The 27979-nt window shown below is 40.5% G+C and overlaps 1 protein-coding gene and 1 long non-coding RNA gene across 7 annotated transcripts in view; one reads left to right on the top strand and one right to left on the bottom strand.

The window, feature by feature from the left end:
* Positions 1-27979, top strand: part of LOC100344368 (SPARC (osteonectin), cwcv and kazal like domains proteoglycan 3) — a 484325-nt gene that overhangs the window by 64673 nt on the left and 391673 nt on the right. The gene's annotated exons all lie outside the window — the stretch shown is intronic.
* Positions 1-27979, bottom strand: part of LOC127488165 (uncharacterized) — a 49338-nt gene that overhangs the window by 6531 nt on the left and 14828 nt on the right. Inside the window, exon 3 of the long non-coding RNA XR_007915617.2 lies at positions 863-1023. This is a non-coding gene — a long non-coding RNA (uncharacterized lncRNA). The remainder of the gene's footprint in view (positions 1-862; positions 1024-27979) is intronic.

Here is a 27979-nt window from a genome sequence, read left to right as displayed (position 1 = left end):
GTTGTGGACATTTGGAAAGTGAACCAGTGGATGGAAAATCGCCCCTGCCTAGTCACCCTGTCTTTCAAATCAATCAACCAATCAATCAATCTTTTTTTAAAAAAATAAAAAAACAAGGAGGAAAATAGCTTTGGTGAACTGTCAACCAGATATATCTGTCCAAAAGGAAATGCCTGCTTGGTTTGGTCAGTCTGTCTTTCGGTCTATCTATCTGCAATATGTATGTGTATTATACACATGTACATATATGCACACACATATACTTCCCTTTTTAAAACCCCTAAGTTGTAACAAACTTAAAAAAAAACTTTTAAAAATAGTCTGTAGATATATTTTAAATATAATATAAATGAACTGAACAAATTCATTTGGGTAAACTGACCAGACCTTGTTTGGAATTTCTTATCCATTTTAGGGGATATACTTTCTTTTCTATCTACGTGTAATAATCTGAAGTACAGAAGGAACAAAACAGCTATCAGGAATCCGCTCTCTCGGTAAATCCGTGCATGTGGCTGGTTACAAACCTCAGGCTGAGTGAGCAGCTCCTGCTGTCACTGGAGATACAGTTTTATTTATTATTCCTATTTTTAGGTAGTGGGTATCTCCTATGGGGCATGAACAATGATGTTTGATTATTTACTTCCAGACTGTTAAAAGCTCAAATTCAGTGTATCCCCTTGTTAGAGTAAAGAGAGATTTGGACTCGCCTGCCTGTAAACGTTGCTTATGATTTGGAGTGGAGAGTCCTGCACCTGTCAGCAGCATCCCCAGTGCCCCGCCCCGTCCTGTCTCCTGCCCTCAGCGTCAGTCCACTGCTCGCTGCTCAGAGACCCCAGGCGGGCTGTGAAGATTCCCTCACCTGGGGCCTGGCCACAGGCAGACTGGTGTTGACTGTGCCTCCCATTAATTTTTCTCGTGTGACCTGGTTACATTTGGCTTTTTTTATTATCTTCTTTCCCGGATACAGAGTAAACTTTAATCTCCTGTTTCTCACTCTGTTCAGTTACAATTTTCAGTTATCTGGGGGAAAAAAGAAATTTTCCTTTTTTAAAAATGCTATTTAGTTAGGCAGAGTGAGAGAGAGAGAGAGAGAGGAGAGAAAGAAAGAGAAAGAGAGATTGACTCCCTAAATGCCCACAAAGTCCAGGACTAAGCTGAGCTAAGCCAGGAGGCAGAAACTCAGTCTGGGTCTCCCACATTGGTGGCAGGGACTCAGCCACTTGAGCCATCACTGTTGCCTCCCAGGGTGAGCATTTGCCTGAAGCTGAAGTTAGGAGCCGGGCAGGGAACCCAGGGATAAGATACAGGATGGAGTGTCTTGAGTGGTAAGACAAATACTTGCCCTTTAAAATATTTCATAATATTTTATTTGTCCTTTTCTTGTTCCACATACAAGAGAACATGAACAGATCAGATCACGAGAGGAATATCTAATAAGACAGAGACATGATTGGAAAATTTGGATGAGTATTTTAAGGACCCAGGTTCGGAAGCCAGTCTGTTTTCTGTTTGTAGGCTTCTGTATTATGTTAAACATTTAATCTTAAGCTGGACACTTCATACTGTTTTATAGACATAGTCTTGTAAAATTGCAAAATTCCAATTTTATTAAGTTGTGCACATTCTGTACCTTTACTGAATAATTGATTAATTATAACACTGAAAATAAGTCATTTATGGAATAAGTAAGTCCTCTCTCTCCGGCCTCTACATTCGATGTCAGTCTTTTGTTCATATTGAAAGTGTTTTAGCTGAGAAGCTTGGAGAACTAGGTTCCTTGTTAGTTAAGTCATGTCTTCTTGGTGTAATTAAGAAAAAATACTCAGAAGTTACTCTGCCTTTGATATTTTCTGCTTCCTTGTTATCTGTTGCTTGCAAATCTCTCTCTCTCTCTCTCTCTCTCTCTCTCTCGTGTTCTTTCTCTTGCCCTGTTTTTCTTTGTTTTGAAATCAGGTACTCTTAGAGCTGACTTGAGTTTTTGCAACTGTGAATCACAGCCCCATCTTCTGGGTTTTTTTAAACCAGTAAATAAAATAACCCAGAGCTGCAGCTGGGGGTTGAACAGTGGAGCTTTGCTGCTTCTCCACCTCGCAGAAACAACAGCAGTTCTGAAATGTGACCGTTCTTTCTGTATTTCCAGGTTCCGGTGATAGATTATTTCCTTTTTCAGGTCTTCTTATAAAAAGGTCAACTTATACAATTGATAGAGACTAATGACTTTAGTCTGGAGCGTGAAGCTGAGTCCCCAGGTTTCAAAGTTAGGCTCTGCCACTGTCCGGCTGTGTGGCTTTGGCAAGGTGTTAGTGCCCTCATAGTATCATGGACTCATCTTCCCATTAGTAAGAATGGACAGATGAGAGAATTATGGAGATGATTTAAGGAATTAATAGATCAGTGTCTTCCCCATTGAAATTGATCAATAAATGTTAGCTTGTGTCTTCTGCTTAGTAGATAGCATGTAATGTATGTTGGCCATACGGAAAAGATTTGTTGAATGTGTGAGTGAATCATGTACCATCAGCACCTGGTGCATTTTTTGAGGTTTCTGTTTGAGTTTCTTGTAGAAGTAAGACATTCAGAATCTGTCTTTGAGCTTGTAACTTTCAGGTCAGTTCCATGCTGGACAAATCAATTAGATAATACCCTTAATTTTTATTTGCAATAGTGAAACATAGCTTTTGCAAATGATTACCCTGGATATAAAAATGAGAAATGATTAATATTTTCTCTACTTGAGTGAACACTGCTGCCTCCCAGGTTCTGCATTAACAAGAAGATAGAGGTAGATGCTGGAGCAATTTTAACAACTTCAGTGCCATTCTACTATGATTAAGTGTACTGCTACTTAACACCATTTGCACATGTATTGAAAGGGATCCATACAGTCCTCTGAATTTCTAATGCTTGGACAGATACAGACACACACACACACGCACACATAGAACTAAAGCTATTTATTGACTAATTAAATGTAGTTTTCTCAACAACTTGAAGTTCGACAAATGTTCTCTGTCTACATTTGTTCCCTCACTTAATTGTTTAAATGAAACCAGATGATCTTTTATTATTAATTGTAATCAAAGTAATCTTACTGTACCTTTCAAATAACAGTCTGCCACAGAAATTGGGATTCCATTTCTTAGCCTGAATTCTTATACAATAAAATACCCACTATTTTTGTTTCATAGTTTCCTCTTCATAATAGCAAGTGGTACCACACTCTCTAATTGGATAATTCATTATAATTTTCCAAAAGCATTTTCACAGGAGGATGAAGGTTGACTCAATATAATTATATTGAATTGCACAATGGTTGTATCAAGAAGTCCCTGCTTTCAAATGATATCTGATAATGAAACTGCCAATGCCAGTTGGTGAAAGATGATTGTTATTAAACCCCAATCAGTTTTCACAATGATGAATGGTTTATACTCCTGAAATCCCCACACCATTGGAAATCATTTATGAAATATTGAACTTTCAGTTCTACAAATAATATATTGGTATACCTGTTTTTTGGGATTATTAATGATCAATTTCTTTTTTGTTCTAACTGTACTTTTTTTTATCAAGGAAGATGCAGAAAACAGCACTAAATGTCAAGGTATAATTTGTATGGGGAGAGACAGGAGTATTATAGCACTGAGGTTGCCACAGTGAAATCTCTCATTCTGTGGGAGAGGAAATAAAAAATAAAATAAAATAAAATGATATGAGAGCATTTGAGCTGGGAGTGTCCCATAAACTTCTGGAAGTATACCGGAATTTAATCTTTTTTTCCCTCATAATTTAAACACATTTGGGACATGGGACTGTATCATAAATGCAATTCATTATGAAAACACAAAGATTAATTCTTGTGATTGAAATATTTGAGAAATATTCAGAATAAACTTCCTTTATAGTTTTTCCCCACTATGGAATCATGACACAAAAAGACTCCTGAGTATTTTAAAAAACCATTGCCATTTTCAAAATCCCATGCATATATTTTTAGCTGTTTTCAAAAAGAAATGTGTAGAAGGCTCTTCTCCCGCTGAGGGGTGAAGTTAATGACTGGGTGGCTACATTTCAATAGACGGTTTACCTTCAACTGTCATAAATATTAGCTGTCTAACTGAACACTATTAACCGGTCCCCAGGAAACTAATTGTTGAAAAGGCTCACAGGTGCTTGTAGAACCAGAGTTATAAAAATGCACAAAACTGACAGGAAGAGCTCATGAACTTTCGACAGACTGCTAAGACATTCAGCGTTTTCCTGCCCTTGAGAGATGGTTCATAGAACCAGTGTCACTGACATCAGTTTACCTTTTAGCACAGTACAAAGAGAGAGGGCTGCAGGCTGTCAAACACTCCAGGAAGTGAGAAAACAGGCCATGTCCTTGAGGTACCACTGAAAAGAAGTGTGCCTATTGGACTCTAGAAACCTCAGTTACATTTTAATTTCTTAGCCATAATTGTGTCAACTTATTATTTGAAGAAAAAAAAGGCATAGCACATGAAAGGGTCCCTTTTTAATCCAAGGAATGTGTTTTTTTTTTCAGTTTTTATTTAATGAATTTTTTTTCATAGATACAACTTTAGGAATATAGTGGTTCTTTCCCCTTTACCCCCTCCCTGCCAGCTCCCATCCCACCTACCTCTCCCTCTCCCATCTCCTCCTTCATTATGGTTCATTTTTAGTTTGACTTTATATACAGAGGACCAACTCCATGCTAAGCATAGACTTCAACAATTTGTACACATGCCCACACGCAACATATAGAGTACAGTTTGGGAAGAAAATTTGCAGTCAGTTCTCATTATAATTCATTAGGGACAGAGGTCGTCCATGGGGAGCAAGTGCACAGTGACTGCTGTTGTTCCTTTAACAATTAACACTCTTTTTTATGATGTCAGTGATCATCCAAGGCTCTTGCCATGGGCTGCCAAGGCTATGGAAGCCTTTTATGACCATAGACGCCATCTATCTTTGGACACGGCTGTTCTCTCCTCCCTTTAGAGAAGAGTGTATCCTTCTTTGATGACCCTTTCTTTCCTCTGAGGTCTCATGGAGATCCAAGGAATGTTAAAATAGGGCCATACTTTTAGTCCTTTACAGTATCAAAACCCATGGCAGGGTTGGATTTGATAAAATACAAGATTTTGTTTTAAATATTCATTTATTTATTCAAAGACAGAGTTACAAAGATAGAGAGAGAAAGAAACTTTCATCCGCTGGTTCACTCCCGACATGGGGAGCAAGGAACTGCATCCAGGGTTTCCATGTGGTGGCCAGGAGCCAAGTACTTGGGCCATCTTCCACTGCTTTCCCAAGCACGGCAGCAGGAATCAGAAATTATATAAGAGTGATCTCCCCCTGGTCTTCCTTCTCCTTGGAACCCTAGGGAATGTGTGCTCCGAATTTGCCTTTGTTGTCAGTGGCTGGCTGTGATGAATAACAATATGTCTTTGAGAGTTCATGGCCTTCTCTCAGTCAGAAGATGTTTAAGCCCTACAAGATTCTGGAAGTCAGCTTCTGGAATTCATTTCCCTTTTATTGGTTATGCTGATGGTGCCACTTATTAGAGGAAAACCACAGGAAATGGAGTCTCCCTCTGTTCCAGTCAGTGTTGGGAGTTTCTGTGAAATGGAATTTTCCTGATCCATTTCAGGTTGAGGCTTCTCCTTTAGCCTGCTTATCTCCTCTTTAGGGCAACATAACCTCTAACCTTTGTGATTTATCTGGAAATTTCTTGAATCTGTGATAACTGTTTCTTATGTGCAGTTTCTGTGTCTTGTAATCTATAGTATTTTACTGTACTCAACAAACTTCCCTCACACTGTTAGAAAATAACTCTTATGTGATGTATATATAATCTTATTGTATACTTTAGTTTATATATATATAGTTTACAGTTCATGTGCATTTTCACTTTATGTACGTTTTCAATGTATGTTTCTAAATTCTAGAAATTAAAGCAAATTTAATGCAGGAAGAGTTTCTTGTTTAGAATTTGTATTCTCAACCTATCCAATTTAATTTCCTTAATTTCTCAAATTTATTTGTTTTCATGTTTTCCTTTCCAACATCTATCTACTTATAAAAATATCCACAGCAAATACTTATACATTTTAGAACTCTCTCTATATACTTATAGCAAATATACATGATATTTTTACATTTTGGAGTATTATAATTTTGTTACTCTTAAAACCTACATAGTTGTTGTTTATACGTAACAATTCTAAAATAGTCTATTGATTAGAGTGTTCTCAGTGATACAAAAATAAATAAATTAGGACTACCATTTTGGCATAGCAGGTTAAACCATGCCTACGATGCTAGCATCCCGTATATGTGCCAGTTCCAGTCCTGGCTGCTCCACTTCCGATCCAGCTCTCTGGAAATGGCCTTGGAAAAGCAGCAGAGGGTGGCCCAGGGTTTGGGTTCTTGTACCCAGATGGGAGACCCATATGGAGTTCTAGGCTCCTGGCTTTGGCCTGGCCCAACCCTGGCCTTTGCAGCCATTTGGGGTCTGAAGCAGCATATGGAAGATATATCTCTGTCTGTGTTTCTCTCTCTCACTCTCTCTCTCCCCTCCCACCTCTGCCTTTCAAATAAATAAATAAATCTCTACAAAACAAAACAATAATGAATAAGCTGGTTGTTGATAGAAGTAATTCATTATCAAAATACAGTGTGTTTCTATTTCCTGTTGCAAACAGGAGCGTTGAGTTGTTCTTGTTTGGGAAGACTGAGTAGATCTGTTGTCTCTGGGTTTGGTATCTGTGTGTCCCTGTGTCTTTACAGTCAAGGGTGCTGCTTTGCTCTGCATACAGGGAGGCCTCTGTTGGATAAGGACCTCGAGACTTGCTTCAGGGAGGAAAGACTAGGGAAGGCGAGGGTGAGCTTTCTGCTTCTGCTGTTTCCTCCAGTGCCAATGCGCCATATGTTGGGATGGGGTGTCCTGAGCCTCACCACGAGCTCATATTTATTCTGGATCAACACAGTCCAGACTGGGATAAGCACGAATTACTATAGCAGAGAGCTGGACTGGAGGAGGAGCAACCGGGACAGAACCAGCGCCCCAACCAGGACTAGAACCCAGGGTGCTGGTGTCGCAGGTAGAGAATTAGCCTAGTGAGCTGCGGCGCCTGCCGCCATTACTTTTTAGATGAGGAAAGTCAAAGCTTAGTTGGATTCAACAACTTTCTTAAGGCTATGAAATATTCATACCAAGGGAATTTGATGCTGTAACCTCTATTTCTGCTGGTTCCCATGGTTTTGCCAACATATATCATTTTGGTATCTACCTGATGTTTGAGTTCAGCTGACTTTTTGCTTTTGTGTTTTTTGTTTTGTCTTTTGTACGCTGTGACATTTTTCTGGCTAACTAGATCTTTCTTTCAATTTGCATGGGTGGATCTTTCATTCTTGCTGAGATTTTCTCAGAGGGAAAACTAAAATAGTAATATTTTTGGTATCCTATCACCTCAATTATGTTTTATCTCAATTACATACCTTCAAGCATTCTGGGTGATACCTGCTATGAAGACGTGGAATACAGATTTAAAGATTAGGTAGTATGTGAAGATAGAATTTTACTACCCATTTTGTTTCTCCCGTGCTGTTTCAAGGAATGGAGTTTATTCAAATTGAATTATGTGAAAATTGGAATATTATTAGGCTTTTGTTAATAACAGTTTCAGATCACGATCTGAAGGAAAACCACCTGAGAGCTGGTTCATATCTGAGGTCGTCTCAGAGGTTATTTACTTGGCTCAAGATAGAATTGTAGTCTGCTCAGGAGAGCCATCCCGTGTGTATAAGAACAAATGCTAACGAAACTCCCTGGCATGCCAGGTTGAGAACCAGGTTTGCTATGGTTTGTTGCTAGCAAGTCAGTGACGATGCTGACTGCATTCCCGACAGATGCATGTGTCCATTATAGGTGCTGGCCATGCTTGGCATTTTAGCATCTTTTTCATTGTTGGAAAACTATTTTTAAATTGGGTTTAGAACCATGACAGAGTTTATTCAAGGGGGATGACATGATGAAGGTCTGTTGTCAAGGATAAATGGAGACCTCACTTCTCTATATATACATATTTTAAATCTGTTTATAATACAGGTACAAATGTAAGTCATGGCTAAGTAAGCTTAATTAATTTTTGTTTCCTCCTGTATTTATTTTTCTCCACAGCTTCCTTTCCCTGTAATCAATTACCTTTAATTTTAAATAGCTATGATAATATTAGATTGTAAAAGGTTATACAGTTATAGTTTATTTTTATTCTTATAGAACTCTCATTTACAGCCGGTGCCGTGGCTCACTAGGCTAATCCTCTGCCTTGCAGAGCCGGCACACTGGGTCTAGTCCCGGTCGGGGCACAGGATTCTGTCCCGGTTGCCCCTCTTCCAGGCCAACTCTCTGCTGTGGCCAGGGAGTGCAGTGGAGGATGGCCCAAGTACTTGGGCCCTGTACCCCATGGGAGACCAAGATAAGTACTTGGCTCCTGCTATGGGATCAGCGTGGTGCGCCAGCTGCAGCATGCTGGCCGTGGTGGCCATTGGAGGGTGAACCAATGGCAAAAGGAAGACCTTTCTCTCTGTCTCTCTCTCTCTCTTTCTCACTGTCCACTCTGCCTGTCAAAAAAAAAAAAAAAAAAAGAACTCTCATTTACAATTTTAATTATTTTGAAAAAATAAAGCTTATTTAAGAGACAGAGAGAGAGAAACACAAATGGAATGAGGTGGAGAGAGAGGGAAGAAAGAGAGAGAGAGAGAGAGAAAGGAGTGTTGCTGTGGATTTGTTCTGAGAGGAGGAGCATGGTGAGGGCAAGAAGCGCAGAGTCACCACACAGACCCCAGGAGTCTGGTGAAAGTGGGCCAGAGGCGAGCAGCCTGTAGACTCCTTTGTTTCAGTTAGTGCAGCAGCTTATATAGCCGAGGCAGCCAATCCAGTCAAGGGACAGTTTATGCCCTAACCAATCACAGCCCATTGACAGGCAGGCTCCGTTTCCAGGTGGTTTCCCAGGGGGTTTCTGAAGCCATTCCTGAGTAACTGACACTGGCTTGCCAGCGGCCTTTTCATTCCGCCACAAAGGAGGGGGGAGCTTCATCCAGTGTTCTGGTTCACTCCCCACATGCCTGCAATAACTGGTCTGAGGCTGAAGCCCAGAGTGGAGAACTCAATCCAGGTCTTGCATTTGGGTGACAGGAACCCAGTCATTTGAGCCATCCCAGCTGCTTGTTTTTTAAAAATTATTTTTGTGTTTGAGAGAGAGAGAAAGAGAGAGAGAGAGCAAAGTCCAAGCCAGTTATTTCAACTATTGCTGCTGCCTCCCAGACTCTGCATTATCAGGAAACTGGTGTTAGGACTCAGAGCCAGGAATCAAACCCTGGTACTTGGTGTGGGATGCAGATATCTCAGCGGCATCTTACTTGCTAGATCAAAAGCCTACCCAATTTTTGCCTAATTTAAAACATGAAGGATACATAATACAAAGGATCTATTTGGATTATTAACTATCAAAACAAAACTTCATAATGATTTTCACATGGGGTTTACTGAAAACTTGGTTACTTCCTTGAAAACTGTTCAGTCAAGTGGAATGAGATGATGCAAAGAAGTGCATGCAAAATGAATTGCAGATTTCCATGGAATGGGTGAAATAAACTTTTTTTTCTAGCAGTAATAAAAATTTCACTAAGGTGACATTTCCAGAGTTGTGCTTTCAGAATTCCAGATTTGTAGTGTATTTACTAATGTTGCAGAAAAAATGACTTAAGAAAAGAGCTGTAAGTACTTGTGGGATTTTAAAGAACTCTCACTATTTTAAAGTGGTGGGTAACTGCCCAAAAGAAGGGATATAGTATGTGACATTTCCCAGACAGTGCCAGAAACACCCCTGCCCAAAGCAACATTTTTTTTTCTGCTAATCAACACATGGGGTTATTTCAAGGTTTAAAATTTTATGTATATTTTTAAGATTTTTTAATTTTAGTTAATTTTTAATAGATTCAATATGGTTTGTAGAAATACTTCTTTTTTATTTCACTTTTGCTTATTAAAAGTTAGTTTTGCTAAACGTACATTTTTAGGTTAATAGTCACTCTCTCAGTGTTCAAGAAATTATTCCATCACTTTTCAGACCATAATTGATTTCATAGGCTATTAAAGTGGGACATGGCAAAACCATGATCACATTTTTGAGAGGATTGTTCTGAAAATGATATTCTGTATACCCCCACATAGAATAATGCAGTGAGAAATTTTATCCTGGAGATCCTACTCTTCGAATCACAGATTAAATTGCAATATCATGCTATTTGTCAAAAATTACAGAACATTTTCAAAGAGCCTTTAGAGTAGAAAACCAGTGTTTGACACAGTTCCACTGCTAGTAATTATATTCCCTAAAACTTGCTCTGTAATTTTTATTCTTGAATTATGGAATAGTCTTAACAATCTGATCATTTAAGTCTGTGCTTCAATTTCAGGCTCTTTTGATGTTTTTGATGGAAAACTCTAGGAACTGTAAATGCTTAAAATGGCATCAGCACAGTTGGTGCTGCGTGAGCGCTCATTTCTAAGAGTTCTTTTCAATGGAATCGGACAATCTGCAGACATCAGACATCTTATTTTTCAGATTCTTTCCTTTATGTTTTCAGTTTTAAATAAATCCTGTATTTTACATTCTTTATAATTAACGACAACTTTTACATCTTAGAGGTTTTTGTATTGGGTTGCCTGAACTAAAAATGTACTAAATGATCAGCAGTCCTTCTGTTTAGCAGCTGTTCATGAGTAGAATCAGGTTGTAGATACGTGCAAGGAGTCTTCAAAAAGTTTCTGCTAGGCCGAGCTTTTGGCCTAACAGCTAAGAGGCAGCTTTGATGTCAGGATGCCTGAGTTTGAGCAGCAGGTTCGCTCCCATTTATAGCTTCTTGCTAATGTGCACCCTTGGGGAAGGTGGGTGATGGCTTCAGTAGTTGGGTCCTTGCCACCCACGTCTCCGGAGACTCAGTTTGAGTTTCTGGTTCCTATCTTCACCTTGGCCCAGCCCCAGCTACTGTGGGCATTTGGGGAGTGAACCAATGGATGGCAGATTTTTCTCCCCTTCTTTCTGTCTCTCTGCCTTTTTAAGTGAAATAAATAAATAATTTATTTATAAGTTCATGATAAGTTGAAGCAAGACATAAGTTTGTTTTGGTGCAAAAATTTGAAATCCATGCATATGACAGATCTGAAAACATTCCTAGAGAATCCATATCATCAAAAGACTGCATAGATTTCTAACCTTTTTGCACCAAAACAAACTTCTTTTAATTCCATTTTCCATGAACTTTTTGAAAATGACTCATACATACATGTGTAGATATTTCTCATGTTATCATAAAATTAATAAGATATGACTTTGAAGAAAAGAGTTCTAAATTACTAACTTGATGAGTTTTTATGGGTTGAAGTGGTAAACTGGGAAGTGAATAAATTGTATTGCCCTTTGATTCTCATTAACTACATCTCTCTGCCTGCTCTGTTCAATAGTCTGTTATTGAACACCTGGAGTCAGGGTGGTACAAATCAAAATTATGCTGTTAGTGTAAAATAGATCACAACATTTTGAAGGCTTTATGCTTAAAATAATATGAAATACTGGGAACAGCGCTGTGGTGTAGTGGGTAAGGCCGCCGCCTGTAGGCCAGAATCCCATATGGGTGCCAGTTTGAGTCCTGGCTGCTTCAGTTCCAAACCAGCCCTCTGCTATGGCCTGGGAAAGCAGTAGAAGATGGCCCAAGTCCTAAGACCCTCTCACCTTCATGGGAGACCCAGAAGAAGCTGCTGGCCCCCGGCTTCAGATTGGGGCAGTTCTGGCTATTGGGGCCAATTGGGAATGAACCATCAGATGGAAGACTTCCCTCTCTCTCTCTGCCTCTCTTCTCTCTGTGTAACTCTGGCTTTCAAATAAATAAGTAAATCTTTAAAAATTTTATAAAAAACATAATATAAAATATTTCAATTAAAAAGATTTATTTATTGAGTTGAAAGGCAGAATGATGGGGGTGGAGGAGAGACACTAAGAGAGAGATCTTCTCCAAATGGTCTTTAACAGCTGCTGCAGGGCCAGGCTGAAGCCAGGCACCAGGAACTCTGTCTGGGATGCCCATGTGGCAGTAGTGGCCTGAGAACTTGGTTCATCTACTGCTGTTTGCCTCACTGTGTTAGCAGGGAGATGGATTGGAAGCAGAGCAACTGGTACGTGAACTGGGGCATCAATATGGGATGCCATGCCTCAAACTGTGGTTTAACCCACTGCACCATAATTTCAGCGCCAGTATCTTAATTTTTATTAGATATTGCAATACATTTATTTGTTTAGATTTATTTGTTTATTTATTTGAAAATCAGTTACAGAGAGAGAAAGAGAGAGAGATCTTTCATCATCAGGTTCACTCCATTTAATGGCCACAATAGCCAGGTTTGGGCCAGACTGAAGCCAGGCCAAGAGCTTCTTCTGGGTCTCCGACGTGGGTGCAGGGGCCCAGGGCCTCCGACTATCCTCCCCTGCTTTCCCAGGCCATTAGCAGGGAGCTGGATCAGAAGTAGAAACAGGAAACAGCATCCATAATAGATGCTGGTGCCCCAGGCAGCAGCTTTACCAGCTATGCCACAACACTGGTTACAAATGTTTTTAAATATATTAAGTAAGCATATTTTTATGATTTATTTCACTTTTTGGTTTTACTTTTTATATTTGCAGCTATTTGAAATTTAAATGTGCCTATGTGGTTCATAACAATATCTTTATTAGAGCTACTCTATATTTTTCAAATATTGCGGTCAATAATTTTCTCCTGTCATTTTAGAGTTGATGTTTTTGAGACTTTCTGCTTGTGCTAGTTAACAGTGTCTGCATTTAAGGCACCCTGCACAGTCATTTTAAATGTATTCTCTGAAAGTGGTAAGCCTGAGGGAATTAAATGCCTGCGTCAGAGTTTTGGGCTTTAACGACATGAAATATGATAGATTTTTGAGTTGTTTTACACACAAATTTTCCTGTTTCATATTTTATGTTTTCTTTGAAGCTTCTGTTATAACTTCAGTTAAACATTTGAAATCTTATGCATTTGAAAATACAAGGCAGTGACAACATCTTGGAATACATTATAAAATATTTCCAGACATGCCATAAACAGTCTTATTTTAAAGGGGATAGACATACATGTGGATGGATACATTAATGCAGGCGTTAAGGTAAAATCATCTCAAGGCAAAACATTAGGATCATTGAACACCGTTTTTTACTTCCTTCATCATAACTCCCCCTACTAAGAGAGTAAAGTAGATGGGAAAGCGCTGTGTTATTGTCTCTACTTTGCTCGCTGTTAGTAATTTCATGTGAGGTTCTTGGATCGTATTTGGGAGCTGCTTTACGACTACACAGCAGGGTGTGTATTTGTCAGTCATGGACTCCAGTAAAAAATGACACTGTGTAGTGACATCTTCAAAATCTGCAGCATTTCTGTAGCAGGAAGATTGAGTTATGAAAAAGGTTGGAGAAGTGATAGAAATTTTCATTTTTTATTGATTTCCAAAAGGTCATAGGTGAGGAAGGGGTTTGGGATAGGTCATGGAAGGATTGTACTAAAAATGAGGGTTGAGTTCAGCTCTCTGCTGTGGTCTGGGAAGGCAGTGGAGGATGGCCCAAGTGCTTGGGTCCCTGCACCTGCATGGGAGACCAGGAGGAACCGCCTGGCTCCTGGCTTCGGATCAGCGCAGTGCCGGCCGTAGCGGCCATTTGAGGAGTGAACCAATGGAAGGAAGATCTTTCTCTCTGTCTCTCTCTCTGTCTAACTCTATCTGTCAAATAAATAAAAAAAAAAAATGAGGGTTGAACAGATTTTTCCCCATAGTTCTGTTGAAACAGTTTGTTTCCTCTGCTTAATTGTTTAAATCTTTGACAGCAGCGCAGCAACTGAGAACTCTAAAAATCTTTTCGTATGACACAAGCTGTCGCTTTTCTCTCTCTTAAACTTTTCATTCTGGAAAAACAACCTCTCTTTGTTGTCGCTGTGCCATACTCATTGTGGGCACATGATTTCTTCTGGGGCTTCTGAGTGTATGTAGATTTTCCGTAGAATGCATTTTCCAAGAAATTTTTAAAGACTTATTTATTATTTGTTTAAAAGGAAGAGAGAAGGGGGGGTGGTGAGTGAGCAAGCTTCCATATGCTGGGTCACTCCCTAAATGGCCTCAGTAGTGAAATCTGGGCCAGGCTGAAGCCAGGGGCCCGTGCACTTGGGCCGTGATCCACCGCGCTCTGAGGCACATTAGCAGAGACCTGAGTCAGAAGTGGTACAGTTGGAGCTGGATCTGGTGCCCTAATATGGGATGAAAACATCAAAGTGGTGTCTCCCCTGCTGTTCCACAACACTGGGCTCCCACGAAGAAAACTCAGATTCATGATCTGAAGTGACACATGGTTTGTAATAGAGGATGACTAGTGTCACAGGGCTTGAGGTCTAAAATGGAAGGATGTAGGTAAATAAGAAAAGAAAAACAGACAGTTTTATTTTTTTTTCCTGAAATCAGCCATATTGTTATCCCCCCCCCCCCAACTCAAATCAATTTGAAGGTGTTACTATCACCTGGGTTCAGAATATTGCTATGTAGTATAAATGTATTTGTTAATTGGTGACTCTGAAAACAGCTCCCCTTGGGGTTTTGGTAGTCATTTGACTGCTAATGTTGCACCTTCAAGCTGGAGAAATCACATACATTAGGGAGAATATTGTTGCGATCGAAAGTCACAGAGTCAAACATCTTACCATACTTTTGGACTCAGATTTTCAACAAAAAGTTTGTTGATTTTTTTATCCACTTGAAAAGCAGGGAGAGAGACAGAGAAAGAGGGAGAGAGAAAGTCTTCCATCCAGTTTCACTCCCCAAGTGCATCAGTCAAGAGCCAATCTCCATCCAAGTCTCTCATGTGGTCGGTGGTTGACAGGTGTCCAAGCACTAAAACCATCACCTGTTGCCTCCCAGGGTGTACCTTAGCAGGAGCCTGGATGGGAAGTGGAGGTGTTGGGAGAGTACAGGGTCTCTGATACGGGATATGAGTGTCCCAAGTATCAGCTTGCCCTGTGGTGCCACAATGCCTGTCCCCGACTCAGATGTTTCAGGTGATGGCATACAGTGCTGTTCTGTAGAACTTCCTGTAATCACAAATGGGCTCTCTATCTGCCCTGTCCAGCACAGCAGCCATTCGCAAGGCATCATTCCTGAACACTGGAAATACGACAGGTGTGCCAAATCATCACAGGTGACACGAGAGGGGCTATCAAACAATCCTACTTGATTTAAAGTCCAACAGTTTCCAATGCAGAAATGTATCAGAGTGATGCCAGTAGTTATCCTGCTCGCTGTCCCTGGGGCATTCCATTGATTCCTATGCTATTTTGAGAGTGATTGCTAAGAGCACAGTGAAAAGATAGCCTCACATTGTGCATAGAGCCTTGGCTTATGCCAAGTCAGACAGGTGATTTGCAAATCAGGCTAAGCCTGTCATGCATTCTAACTCTACAAGGGGTGGTGTGGGCATGGTGGTACAGACGGTCAAGCCACCACTTGGGACATGTGCAGCCCATCTCAGAGTCCCCATTTGAGTCCTGTCTCCTCTGCTTCTGATGCATCTTCCTGCTGAATGTATCGTGGGAAGCAGCAGATGATGGTTCAAGTGCTGGTGTCCCTGCCACCCACATGGGAGACCCAGTTGATGTTCCAGGTTTCTGACTTCAGTCTAGCACAGTCCCAGCTAATGCAGGCATTTGGGAAGTGAACCAACCTACGGAAGATCTCTCTTTCTCTGTCAATATTCCTTTCAAATAAATAAATATTTTAATGATTCCATGGAAATATATATTATGAGGAAATCGTGTATGATTTTCAAAAGAATTAGCACCAAAATAAACTTCTGTCTTTAATTCTGTTTTTTTTCCACAATCTTTTTGATGTCCTCCCCTATGTTCAGAATACATTTTGCAGAACTTTATAGGACATTTTGGTGACTATTTTAGGTAGATGGTAGCGTGGGTCACCACACTATTTTAGAAGCATGCGATGCTTCATTTAATTGTTATGCTGCATTTTTCCCACTTTTAATAGAGAACTTTTCCTCTCCAAGTGGGAAATTCAGTTCTTGGCTCTCAACAATTGATCATAATTATATTCTATTTAAATTTAAGAGCGTGGTAATTAGTAAAGGAGTTGGAATTTTAGTTTAGTCCAGGTTGGGAAGAATTTACAATGTTCAAGTGATGGTTTTGTCATATTGATTTGTCAGATATTGGCTATTGAACTGTCAGGGAAATGAGATTTTGATGATTCCATTCAACTCTCTTGGTCGGTTGTACCCTCCCTTGCTAATAAAGTCAGAAGTAGTCCATGGGTCATTGTTTTATGTGTGAAATACCAGCATTGTTTGTATTCCCCCATACATAATGTTTCTACCCTCAATCATTTAGCCACAGTCTTCTTCCTGTGCAGTTGATAAATAACCTGACTCATACACATGGGAATTTTTATTCATCTAACAACTGTTCCACAAATAATCTTTCAACCTCTATATTAACAATATGCTTTGCTTGTTACCATAAGTGGTAAAAGTATTTGCAGTTGGTCCCAAAATGGATGGATCCTTTGGGACATGTGGCATTCTATTTCACAATTATATAAGCTGTCTACATTCATATCTTGAAATACCTGCTCATATTTTTAAACATTGTAATGCACCTCTTTATTAATTTATACTTGGGACACCAACATTTTAAAATATAAGAATACATTTCAAAGTCTCATTATTGTGCTTTCCATTAAAAACAGCTTCCTAACAGGGCCATTCTCTACCATCTAATACTGATACTGAGAATGAAGTCATCGGCTGTGGGGTAGATTACTTAGCATAGCAAAGCAGTGAAGTCATACACCTGCTGAATATGGTACTTCACAGTTAGAGGAAGTATTTTGAGGGCTTATTTCCCTCTCTTATATTTCTTCCCTTCTTTTCTCCGTATCCTCTTGTGAAAATAAAAATGTGGGAAGGGGATGTTAGGAACAGAAAGCTGGACTAGGCATCCATGACAGTAGTGGGCTGGCACTGCAAGTGCTTTTGTGTGCTCTGTCTTTCACTCTCTGTATCCTGTAGGGTCTATCCAAAGTGAGAAAACTGTATATCCTTAGTACCCAATTTTCTTAATTTAGTTATACTTAGTTTCAACCATGGCTACACATTTTATTCGCCTGGTAAGCAATAACAATTGTTGATTTTGGAATTCACCATTGAGATTCCAGTTTAGCTCATCTTGGATATGGTCTGGGCATCATTTTTAAGTGTCACCAGGTGATTCTAATGTACTGCACAGTTTTGGAGCAAGTGTAAGTAGGCACCCTCATCTATTAGATGGGCTCTTAGGCAGTGAGGCCTCTCCCTATCTCAGCTGAAAAGGTAAGATGAAGCCACTTGTTCTCATGATTTTCCTTTTTTTACTCTAACCATAAATACTTCTGAAATGCAGGACACACTTAATTCCTGTAGTATTGGGAGTATCCACATGGGTGATTTGCTGGATCACTTGAAGCAATGCATGTAACAGTATTGACCACAGGTATGAGAGTACTTCAAAAAGTCTGTGAAAAATGGAATTAAAAGTACAAGTTTACACTGGTGCAAATCATATTTCTCACAATACATTTAAAATGTCACACTGTGAAAAAATTATGCATGGATTAGCAAAATTTTGGTACCAAAACAAACTGATACTTTTAATGCCACTTTTCCATGAGCTTTGTGAAGGCCCCTAACATTAACTGCCTGTCCTTAATACCACACTTGAGAAGAGTCATGTCTGTGAAGATCAGCGGCATCGCTACTCTGACACAACCCAATGGTCTCATTGTTGTTTCTTTTTATTTTATTTATTTATTTGAAAGTCAGAGTTACACAGAGAGAGAAGGAGGGGCAGAGAGGGAGACAGAGAGAGAGGTCTTCCATCTGCTGGTTCACTCCCCAGTTGGCTGTAATGGCCAGAGCTGTGCCTATCCAAAGCCAGGAGCCAGGAGCTTCTTCCCGGTCTCCCACATGGGTGCAGGGGCCCAAGGACTTGGGTCATCTTCTACTGCTTTCCCAGGCCATGGCAGAGAGCTGGATAGGAAGTGGAGCAGCCAGAACTCGAACCGGTGCCCATATGGGATGCTGGCAGTGTAGGCAGCAGCTTTACATGCTCATGAAGCAAACATAAAACCTCAACAGTATTAAATTATTAATTTGATAAAGTATTCTTCTTATTCAATTATTAAGGATTCCTCTTGGTGCACACAAGCTGTGCTGATCTGTCAATACACAAAGTCCATGGTTTTCCTTTTCTTACTCTATCTATGCGTTTATTTTTCAGTATCGACAAACCTGGTTTGCTCTTCTCAGTACAGTTTAACCTTTTGCCCTCTATCCTACATAGCCCACCCTCTTCCAAGATGTCTATTCCTCAAATCATGTCTAATTTCAATCTCTCCTTTCTCTGCCCCTTCTGGTTGTATATAATGTTGCATTGAAATGTTTATCTGCTCCTTCTTTGTCATCTAAATAACATCTGTTCCTTCAGTTATTATTCTGCCAAACTGAAACATTTGAGCTGTTCATTAGAAAAAAAATTATGGGGCAGGCATTTGACCTAGTGATTAAAAAGTCCGTTTAGGAAGCCCGTATTCTCTATTGGAGTACATGGGTTAGATGTCCAGCTCTGGTTTCTGACTCAGCTTCCTGCTAAGCAGATCCGAGAGGCCGCAGGTGCTGGGGTCTCTACCACCTGTGGAGGACTCCTGCATTGCAGTCCCTGCTGCAGTCCCAGCTCCTGGCTTGGAGACAGTTGGGGAGTAAAACAGTGAATACTCCCTCTCCCTCTCTTAACTACTTCTCTCCCTCTGCCCTCTGCATCTCAAATGAATAAATAAATAAACTTAAAAACCATTGACCAGTAGACTGATTTTCAAACTAACCACTCTTCTAATACTTCTTTCTAAAACATGCTTGCAGGCTCCTTATTGCCAAATTCAAGGATGTGATTTTATGCCTCAAAATGCTGTATGTAAACAGAACAGACCTATTCCATTCATTTATTACTTGCAACAATTGCAGGATTTCTACAAGATGGTCATAGTTTTGAAAAATAAAACTTGTTGCAGGGCCAGCTCTGTGGTGTAGCGGGTAAAGCCACCACCTGTAGTGCTGGCATCCCATATGGGCACCAGTTGAACCAGCGGATGGAAGACCTCTCTCTTTGCCTCTGCCTCTCCTTCCCTCTCTGTAACTTTGACTTTCAAATAAATAAATTAAATATTTTTAAAAAAATTGGTTGCACATTAAGAAGACAACTTCAGCTGATGTGTATCGAGTGGTTATTGTCAGTCAGATGCTTTGCACCTACCACCCCATTTCCTCTTCTTGGCAGCCATTACCCAGGATAGCTGAGGCTTAGAGAAGTTATGCTGCCAGTCCAGTATCACAAGCAAATAAGTAATTGAACTCAAATTGGAAACCAGGCCTCTGCAGAGTTCAGGCTTTTAAAGTGTCTGTATGTGTGAGTGTATGATGAATATGCAGCATTCTCTGCTTTGAAGAGGTTGGTATTTTAGTAATAATATTATTGAGAGTTGCTTGACAGTTTCATAGACTTTTAGGATTTCCAAAGAAGGGAAAGCAGTAAGCACTGTGCAGTGTTGGTTGTCATGTGCTAGTAGGTAAACGCTAGTAGACCTAGTCAATGTTTATCTTTTGAATTGACATGACAGTGTTCCGTGTAAATTAACACTGGAAATGACGTATTAATGAGTAGTGCCAATGAATAGAGGCATCTCCGGTGTTCTCCAAGCCTGACTGAAGCTCAGTGCACACTATTGTACAACACCCCACGCATTTCCTCAGGCAGATACTCCCTGTAGGAAGGTTTCAGAGGAATTTCTAATTGTGTGCAATTGAAGTTTCTAGCTGGAAGCATCCTTCTCTATAGCAAATAGATATTGCCTAAGAAAAACAAGATTTTTTTCCCAAAGAATGAATAAATTATTCAGTATTAGTGCAAAGATCCTGCCCACTTACTTTCAACTACTTTTTCAGTACTTAGAAAAATAATGCATCATACTAGACAATAACCATTCACTGTCTAAAAGAAAGAGTGAATGGAGAACTACTGTAAGAGCCAAATGAAATTCAATTGTAATTGCTTTCAGATAGACTCTCGACCAAGAGTGGTTGCTGCTGTCATGGTCACGTGGCCCAGAGTTCTTTTTGAATTAATTTTCTGTATGCAGTTTTAAAGCATGGTGAATTTAGTTAAACAGACATGTCCAAATTTCTTTTTTATAAGATATTCAAAAGAATTATTCAAACTAAATTAACGCATTCTTCTAAAATATTCATGCAGACTATTATGTAGTACATCTTAATTATTTCTGCATGTTCATTGTTTCTTAGAATGATGTTCCAGGATCTTCTTTAGCTTTTCAGAACAGATATATTCACCTTGTTCACTTTGTCTTGCAAGTTATTTTTATTATGCATGAACATCTTTATAAAATTAATTTATTCGGTTTTGGCTTCAAGGAAGATACTATATTAAAAGGAAAAGAAAATGTGCTGAATGATTTGGTGGTTACTAAAATCTGAAATAAAAAAATACATACGCTCCTCAGGGCTATTGGTTTCTGTATACACATCTGTCTGTGAAACCATGCACTGTTTATTTTTTAAGATTCATTTAGTTATTTGAAAGGGAGAGTTACACAGAGAAAGGGAGAGAGAGAAAGAGATCTCGCATCTGTTGATTCGTTCCTCAAATGACTGAGATGGTCAGGAGTGGGCCAGGTGGAATCCCAGAACCAGAAACACCAGCCTGGTCTCCCACTTGAATGACAGGGGTCCAAGTCCTTGGGCCGCCTTTCACTGCCTTTTAAGACACATTGGCAGGGAGCTGGATGGGAAGTAGAGCAGTCAGGATTCAGACTGGTGCTCATAAGTGATGCCAGCACTCCAAGTGGCAGGTGAACCTACTGTGCTACAATGCCAGCCCCAGACCGTATGCTGCTGTTGCCTTCATATGAAGCTTAAGGATGCGTCAGTTATAACAGCACTCTCTAGGTAGAGACTCACTTACGTCTATGGAGGTGATTGTCTGATTGGCTGCCCTCATTTTAGTAATCACAAGTGTTAGGCAAGTAGTAGTTTAGCTGCAGTGTCTGAAGTCAGTTTTGTGACTTCGTACTGCTCACACCACTATTCTGCATCCGTGAACTCTGAGGGCTCTCTCTGAAGGATCAGGCACTGATACATTGCTTGGGAGAGAATTTTCCAATCCCATTGGTATTGAAATATTTTACCAAATAATTCTTGTCATGGGGGACTGACCTGTCCATGTTCAGATACTTAGCAGCATCTTTAGTCTCTGCTCACTAAATGCTAGTATCAGCCCTGCCCCCATCTCAGGTCATGACACTTGAAAACTTCTCCAGATATTGACAGATGTCCATGAGAGGGCAAACTCCCTGTTTGGGAACCACTGTGGAGAGTGACGAAGTAGGATATGGGGTCTTGCTTCCAAGGATCCCCTGCAACTGCTGTTTTCAAAATCAACAGGTGACTTGCTGGTTGCAGTGGTCATTCTTGGATGGCAATTTATTGCTGTGCCTGCAGCATTGATCAGTTGGTTTTTCTTTCTCTCTGAAACTGTGCTCTTCATTGGGTTTCTGGGAAGCCACACTCTTGATTTTTCTCAGCCCTCACTGGCAGCACTCCCATTGAGCTTCCTTTCTGGTTCTCTCTCATTTTCTTGGCCTTTCAATTACATGATAATGACACACAGCCTCACTGAAAACGTTTCTGTCTTCATACCTTTCCTTCATGGTCTTATCTAGGGCCATGGCTTTTAAAACACCATTTATGTGCTTCTTGCATGATGTCTTTGCACCTTACTACTAAGAACAGTCTCCTGGATCCAACAGCTAAATGACACCTCCAGGTAATTGTGAAATAAACATTTCAGAATCAAAATGTCCAAAGCAGAATTACTGGTCTTGCCACCTGCCAGTCTCCTTCTTCCCACCATCTTCTCCACATCAGTAAATGGCAATCCTATTTGGATTCATCCCTTAATCCTCTCTTCTTGTAATGCTGCCCATTCAGTCTGTCAGTCAGCCATACTGACTGCATCTTCAGTTAAAGACATTTGATCATTACACAATGCCTGTGTGTATTCAGAAGTCACATTTTACAACATACATTTGTACAACTGCGCACAACTGTAAATCTGTACAACTATGTACAACTGTAAAACTTAAACAATAAAATAAAGGCCAGTCCATCTATTTTCCAAAACTCCGTGAGTGACATCTAAGCAACAATGTTATTTCAATATCTTACTATTCACCATGATGCCATCTTTTCCCGATAACAGTTTGAGTGATCCTTAGAAATTAAGTGAACTTGTATCAGCACCGTGTCCCAGATCCTGTGATGGTTTTGCATCTCACTGAGGGTCTCGACAGTGCTCGAAACCTCATACACTTCTGGGCTCCTGGCTAGCTCTGTGACTGCTTTTCACTGTTTCAGCTCCTTTTCTCAAGCATGCCAAACATAGCTCCCACATCTTAACAGCCTCCTTGTTATGTCCCAGGCCTAGGGTTGTCCCTATCAATTACTGGAAATTTAATAAATATTTACAGAATGAGACAGTGAACATATGGAATATATGTAACACTGAACAGCTAATTTTTTTTCAGTGAACATTAAGCACTTGGAGTTATTTGAAGATATTAATGCACAATTTCACAGAGCATGTTTTCTTATGTTTGAATAATGGACTCTAATGTTAACAACATAAAGGCTATTTTTAGTCCAGTTGAGTAGCTGTTTCCATTAAAGGACAAAGGTAATGGTTAGGGCTCTCTTAAATAGCTCACTAATAGGAAAAAGTAAAGAACGTCAGCTCTTCACAGTTCTGTAGGCTTCCAAATTAAGGCAGTTTTAGGTATCACCAAAAAAAGAGCAATTGCTTAAAACGAAAATGAGAAGACTAAACGTGGTGGCAAAAAAAAAAAAAAAACAAAACAAAACAAAAAAAAACACATAAGTAGCAAATAATGTTTTCAGGAGCCAGAACTCTATTTGACTGGACTTGAATACCTTCTTCCATGCCTGAAACGTAACAGGTGCTCACTGGTTTTAATTAAGTGAATGAATTGGAGAATAAGCACCCTTATTGACTTTGAAACATCTACAACTTTCTTCCCCATCGCTGCCCCATATTAGTTCTCACACTTGTTCATATTTCTCATTTCATTGTTTAGATACCATTTTCACTGATAGAAAGGAGCTATATATGTAAGTAAGTGTTTCACATTGAAATATTTTGCCATTTGGGACAGTGGAGTGGGCGGTGCCTGAGCCAGTGCAAAAACGGATGCTTTGAGTTCTGTACTTTCCACTACTGTACACGTTTCATTGTCTCTGGGATGTCATTCATTATAAAACAGCCCAATTTCAGGGATATAAAATGTGAAAAATGGCAGCTGGCAGTTGTTAGGCACAATTGATTATATTACACATCTTCAGCTCAAAGCAGTGAAAACTCTTTGAATCAATACAATACAGTAACTGTCTTCTTTCCTCCTGCCTGCATTATGTTATCGAGGACGGGAGGGAATTAAAAATGATGACCACTTACTGTTTGCCAGACACGTGTTACAGGTTCAGCTTTTCTAACACTTGATTCCTTTCCAGCAGAATAATCACACAAGAGGTGAAAAATCAGAAATTCAGAAAGTAAATTGCAAATCTGTGCCCGAGTTCAAATTCTACAGTCTGTACACTTTGTAAGTTCTATGTAGATAGTTGAATAATGCAGCTATATTTGATACCTCTATCATTTTTCCCGTGATTCTGTAGGAATACAGGAGATATGGTTGTTCTCTTGGACATGCTGATTGTGTATGTGTAAGCGTGTGTTAACCTGATTTTTCCCAGCAACACCTGCACATAGTTTTAAAGACTCAAATAGTGCTCAGGGTACGTAATAAAACACCAGAATCTCTGTCCCTCTCATCTCCCCTGAAGCCTCCATGATATACTTTACAAACCATTGTTTTGGCTCTTACATATCTCCGTATTAATAATGAAATGTAAAATCTGCTCTCTATTGATTCTTCAGTTCATGATATTATTTATTATAAATCAGGATAGGTTTGCTTTGCATAGTTTATATTTTGTCAGTTTACTCCATGCTCCAATATGTTTTGTCAATTTTTATTATGTCAAAAAAGTGTTTATATTAGTATAACTGTTCCCATATCGTTCATATTTGAGCAGTTTTGTGTTTTTTGAGCATTTTTCTATTTTTGCTTTTTTTCTCTAAAATAAATATGGAATTATTATTATTGTATTTTCCTTGGTATCTCTTGCCAGTTTTCCCCACACCTTCCAATAAAACTTTATAATTTCCATAAAGGTCAGTTGCATATAGTGTGATACTTCATTCACTTTAGTTTTCTCATGATTTTCTGCAAAATATTCCTCCTAAAGATGATTGTTGCTGTCTGTGTTGCTCCTGCATGATTGTCATTCCAAGGGAGTCTTTGTTAGTGTATTGGAATCCCTTTGCTTCTTTCCATTGATGGGGTTTCTTTTTCTTGTGTCTGGCTGCTTCTTGATTCATTCACTTGTCATGGGAAGGGATAGCTTCCAGTAGTCTCATTAGGTTAAAAGCATGGCAGTGACAGGCTTGCTGACTGAGTCTTCTACATCAACGTACTGTGCTGCGTGTGCGTTGTCAGTCTGGGGTTTCATTTCACCACCCTTAAAGGGGGTTTGACTTTCCTGACAAATCTCCCATTTCTCTCTTTTGTGGCTGACTCTGATTCTTACTTGCTTTCATTGCTTGGGGTATGTTCCAGTAGTTTCATGGGGAAGAAAGTATTAAAAGCAAAAAAAAAGTGCTTTTTTTTTCACATCCAATTGTAATGTGTTCATCTCACATAATTGATTGATATGTCAGTTAAGTAGGTGAGAAGGGTAAAAAAAAAATTTAGATATTTAGTTGGCCATGAAGTTCTAGATTGGGAATAATTTTCATTCCAAAAATCCCAGGCACTAGCTTACTGACATCTTCCTTCCAGTGCCACTGTTGAGAAAGCCAAAGGCATTTTGAGTCCTATCGTTGCAAATGAACTGTTTTCTTCTTTTCTTAGAGATATATCTTTTGCTGTTTGATTTATGCCATGTGTTGTCTTATTTTAAGTTTTAATCCGTAGTGCAGGGGTCCAGTAGACCTTTCACATTCAGAGACAGACACAGTTCAGTTATGATAATGTAGTTGACCAGTTCCTACCTCCGGTTACCTCTGGTGAAGTGTTCTTGAACTATTATTCCGATCTTGCACTTCTGGGCTAGCCCTCTAATTTCGCTGTGTTTCCTGTTTTCCATCTCTTGATCTCTTCGCTCTACCTTGTGAGAGATTCAGTAAGACTTCTCTTCCACTTGCGTTCAGCAACTGAATAAAGAGAGGCAAGAGCACATGCCGCAGACCTGTTACAGCAGCTGTCCTTGGGGAAAACACCATGGCAGCATCAGTAGTGGGTTTATTTATTTTATTTTATTTTAATTTTTGACAGGCAGAGTGGACAGTGAGAGAGAGAGACAGAGAGAAAGGTCTTCCTTTTTCCGTTGGTTCACCCCCAGAATCGCCGCTGCGGCGGGCGCACCACGTTGATCCGAAGGCAGGAGTCAGGTGCTTCTCCTGGTCTCCCATGTGGGTGCAGAGCCCAAGCACTCGGGCCATCCTCCACTGCACTCCCTGGCCACAGCAGAGAGCTGGCCTGGAAGAGGAGCAACCGGGACAGAATCTGGCGCCCTGACCGGGACTAGAACCCTGGGGTGCCGGTGCTGCAGGCAGAGGATTAGCCTATTGAGCCAGTAGTGGGTTTAGAGATTCTCATAAGTGACAGCATTATACGGGGTGGATATCAGATTCTGGAGCAGGACTCAGATGCTGAGGCCATGGGGCCTTTAAATGTAATGATGACAAGAGTGTTAGCTCCTTCCTCTGCCCCTCCCCCAGCACTGTGATTAGAGGCTTGGGTACAACAACAGTATGAGGTGATGTGATATTTGCCCTGCTTGTCTCCTGTCAGGTCAGCACATTTGGTGGAAAGTGGGCACTAGCACTTCTCCTGGCAGAATTAGGACCTGAAGTTCACACTTTCCCATTGTGACTTACAACATCTCATAAAAGCTTCAGGATTTGCCACATTGGCGTTTTGTTATGGAAAAAAAAATATAGAATACCCCTCCCTCTTCTGATGTGATCAGGGCTGAGATCCAAACCCATTAGCTGAACAGGAATTACCACCTTAAGCATTGAGCTACAACCAGTTTCCATAGCATTTCTGAGCTGGCCGACCTGCACGGATTTGCTCCTAGATTGACCATGGTTAAACTTCACCGTGCAGTCTACGCCCTGGCTCCGAGGATGCTCTCTGAGTATTCATCTGTGAAGGTCACACCCTACATCATCAGCAACAAATTCAAATTTAATCTACAATTGCTATATGGCAGTAGTCAGAAAAAACAAAACCTGAAACGATAGGATTTAGCGAACACTCAGAATGTTGATCATGCTCACCTATGGCTGGAAGCGTAAAGAAATTTTTAGAAACCTGGAAGTTGCTTGTGTTGTCCAATCTGACCTTTGTGGTTCCTAGACAGGTCACAGCTATACAGGGGGCGGCTCCTTTACAGAGAGGCCATACTTCAGGGAATGAGATTAGCACAAGGGCACTCTTTCCTCCCAAATGTTCGCCCTGACCTTTTTTTATTTTCTAATGTTTTCCATTTTTAAGGGCTTTATTTTAGTTTTTAAAGAGTGTATTGAATAACTTATTCATGATGGTGCTCTCTTTGTATCTGCTTGAGTGTCAGTGACAGGTGTTTTTAAAAACTTCCTTCTGCCTGGAAAGTGTCTGTGTCCTGAGATCCTCTACTCCTTCCCATGGAGGAATATGAAAGTGAAGTTGTGGGGAGCAACTGGGAGCAACTCGGACTAGACTAAGTTACTGGAATTAAGACTTATTCTATGCATCTGCTCTCCCACAATATGGTGCTGGGAGAGGAGGAAACAGCTTCTACACAGCTGCCTCCAGTTCAACCAATAAACAGCGGGACCTGCTCCTGATTGGAGGAGAGCAGCGTACTCGGCGTGTGGGTAGCAGAGTTGGGATTGGCGGAAGAGGACTATAAAGGAGGAGAGAGACAACATGCACCAGGAACATCTAAAGGGAACACCTGAGCAGCCCCCAAGAGAGCCGGCCGGCGGTGTGCCGCTCCCCCGCAGAAGTGGGGAAAGTGGCAGGGGGAACCGCCCTTCCACGGAGGTGGAAGGGATGGTAGCCAACCCGGGAAGAACCAGCAGCAAACCCGGGGAGGGCCGAGCAGACAGAAGAACAGCGCAGGGTCCTGTGTCGTTCCTCCACGAAGAGGGGGAGCGACATAATGGTGCCGTGACTCGGATATGAAGCCTAGGCAGGGCTTAGTGTCGTTCCTCCATGAAGAGGGGGAGCAACAGAAGTGGACTCTCTCAGAGTGTAGGAGGACTTATCTCTGACCCTATAGGTAATTCAAGCAATCGTGGCTGGAGATTTTCTGAGGATTGGCATGGATATTTGTGTGGGTGTCATTAGGTCTTCCCTCTTGATGTGGTTGCTGTCCCCAGAGAGCGTTACAGCTGTCTCCTGCCTGAGTGTCAGGGTCTTGTGACTAGAGTTATGGCAATACCGTGAGGGAAGAGTACAAGGCCTCTCCAACTCAGCATTCGGTACTCACTGCTTGATGTAGCTTTGTTATGTTACCCACTCTCTCGCTGTACCTAGTGGCTCCCAAAGGTCCCCATTCAC

The sequence above is a fragment of the Oryctolagus cuniculus genome, chromosome 8 (genome assembly GCF_964237555.1).
Source record: "Oryctolagus cuniculus chromosome 8, mOryCun1.1, whole genome shotgun sequence".
In the NCBI taxonomy this organism is placed as follows: domain Eukaryota; kingdom Metazoa; phylum Chordata; class Mammalia; order Lagomorpha; family Leporidae; genus Oryctolagus; species Oryctolagus cuniculus.
The sequence above is the reverse complement of the archived record's forward strand: the minus strand, read 5'-3'. Positions and strand labels throughout refer to the sequence as shown.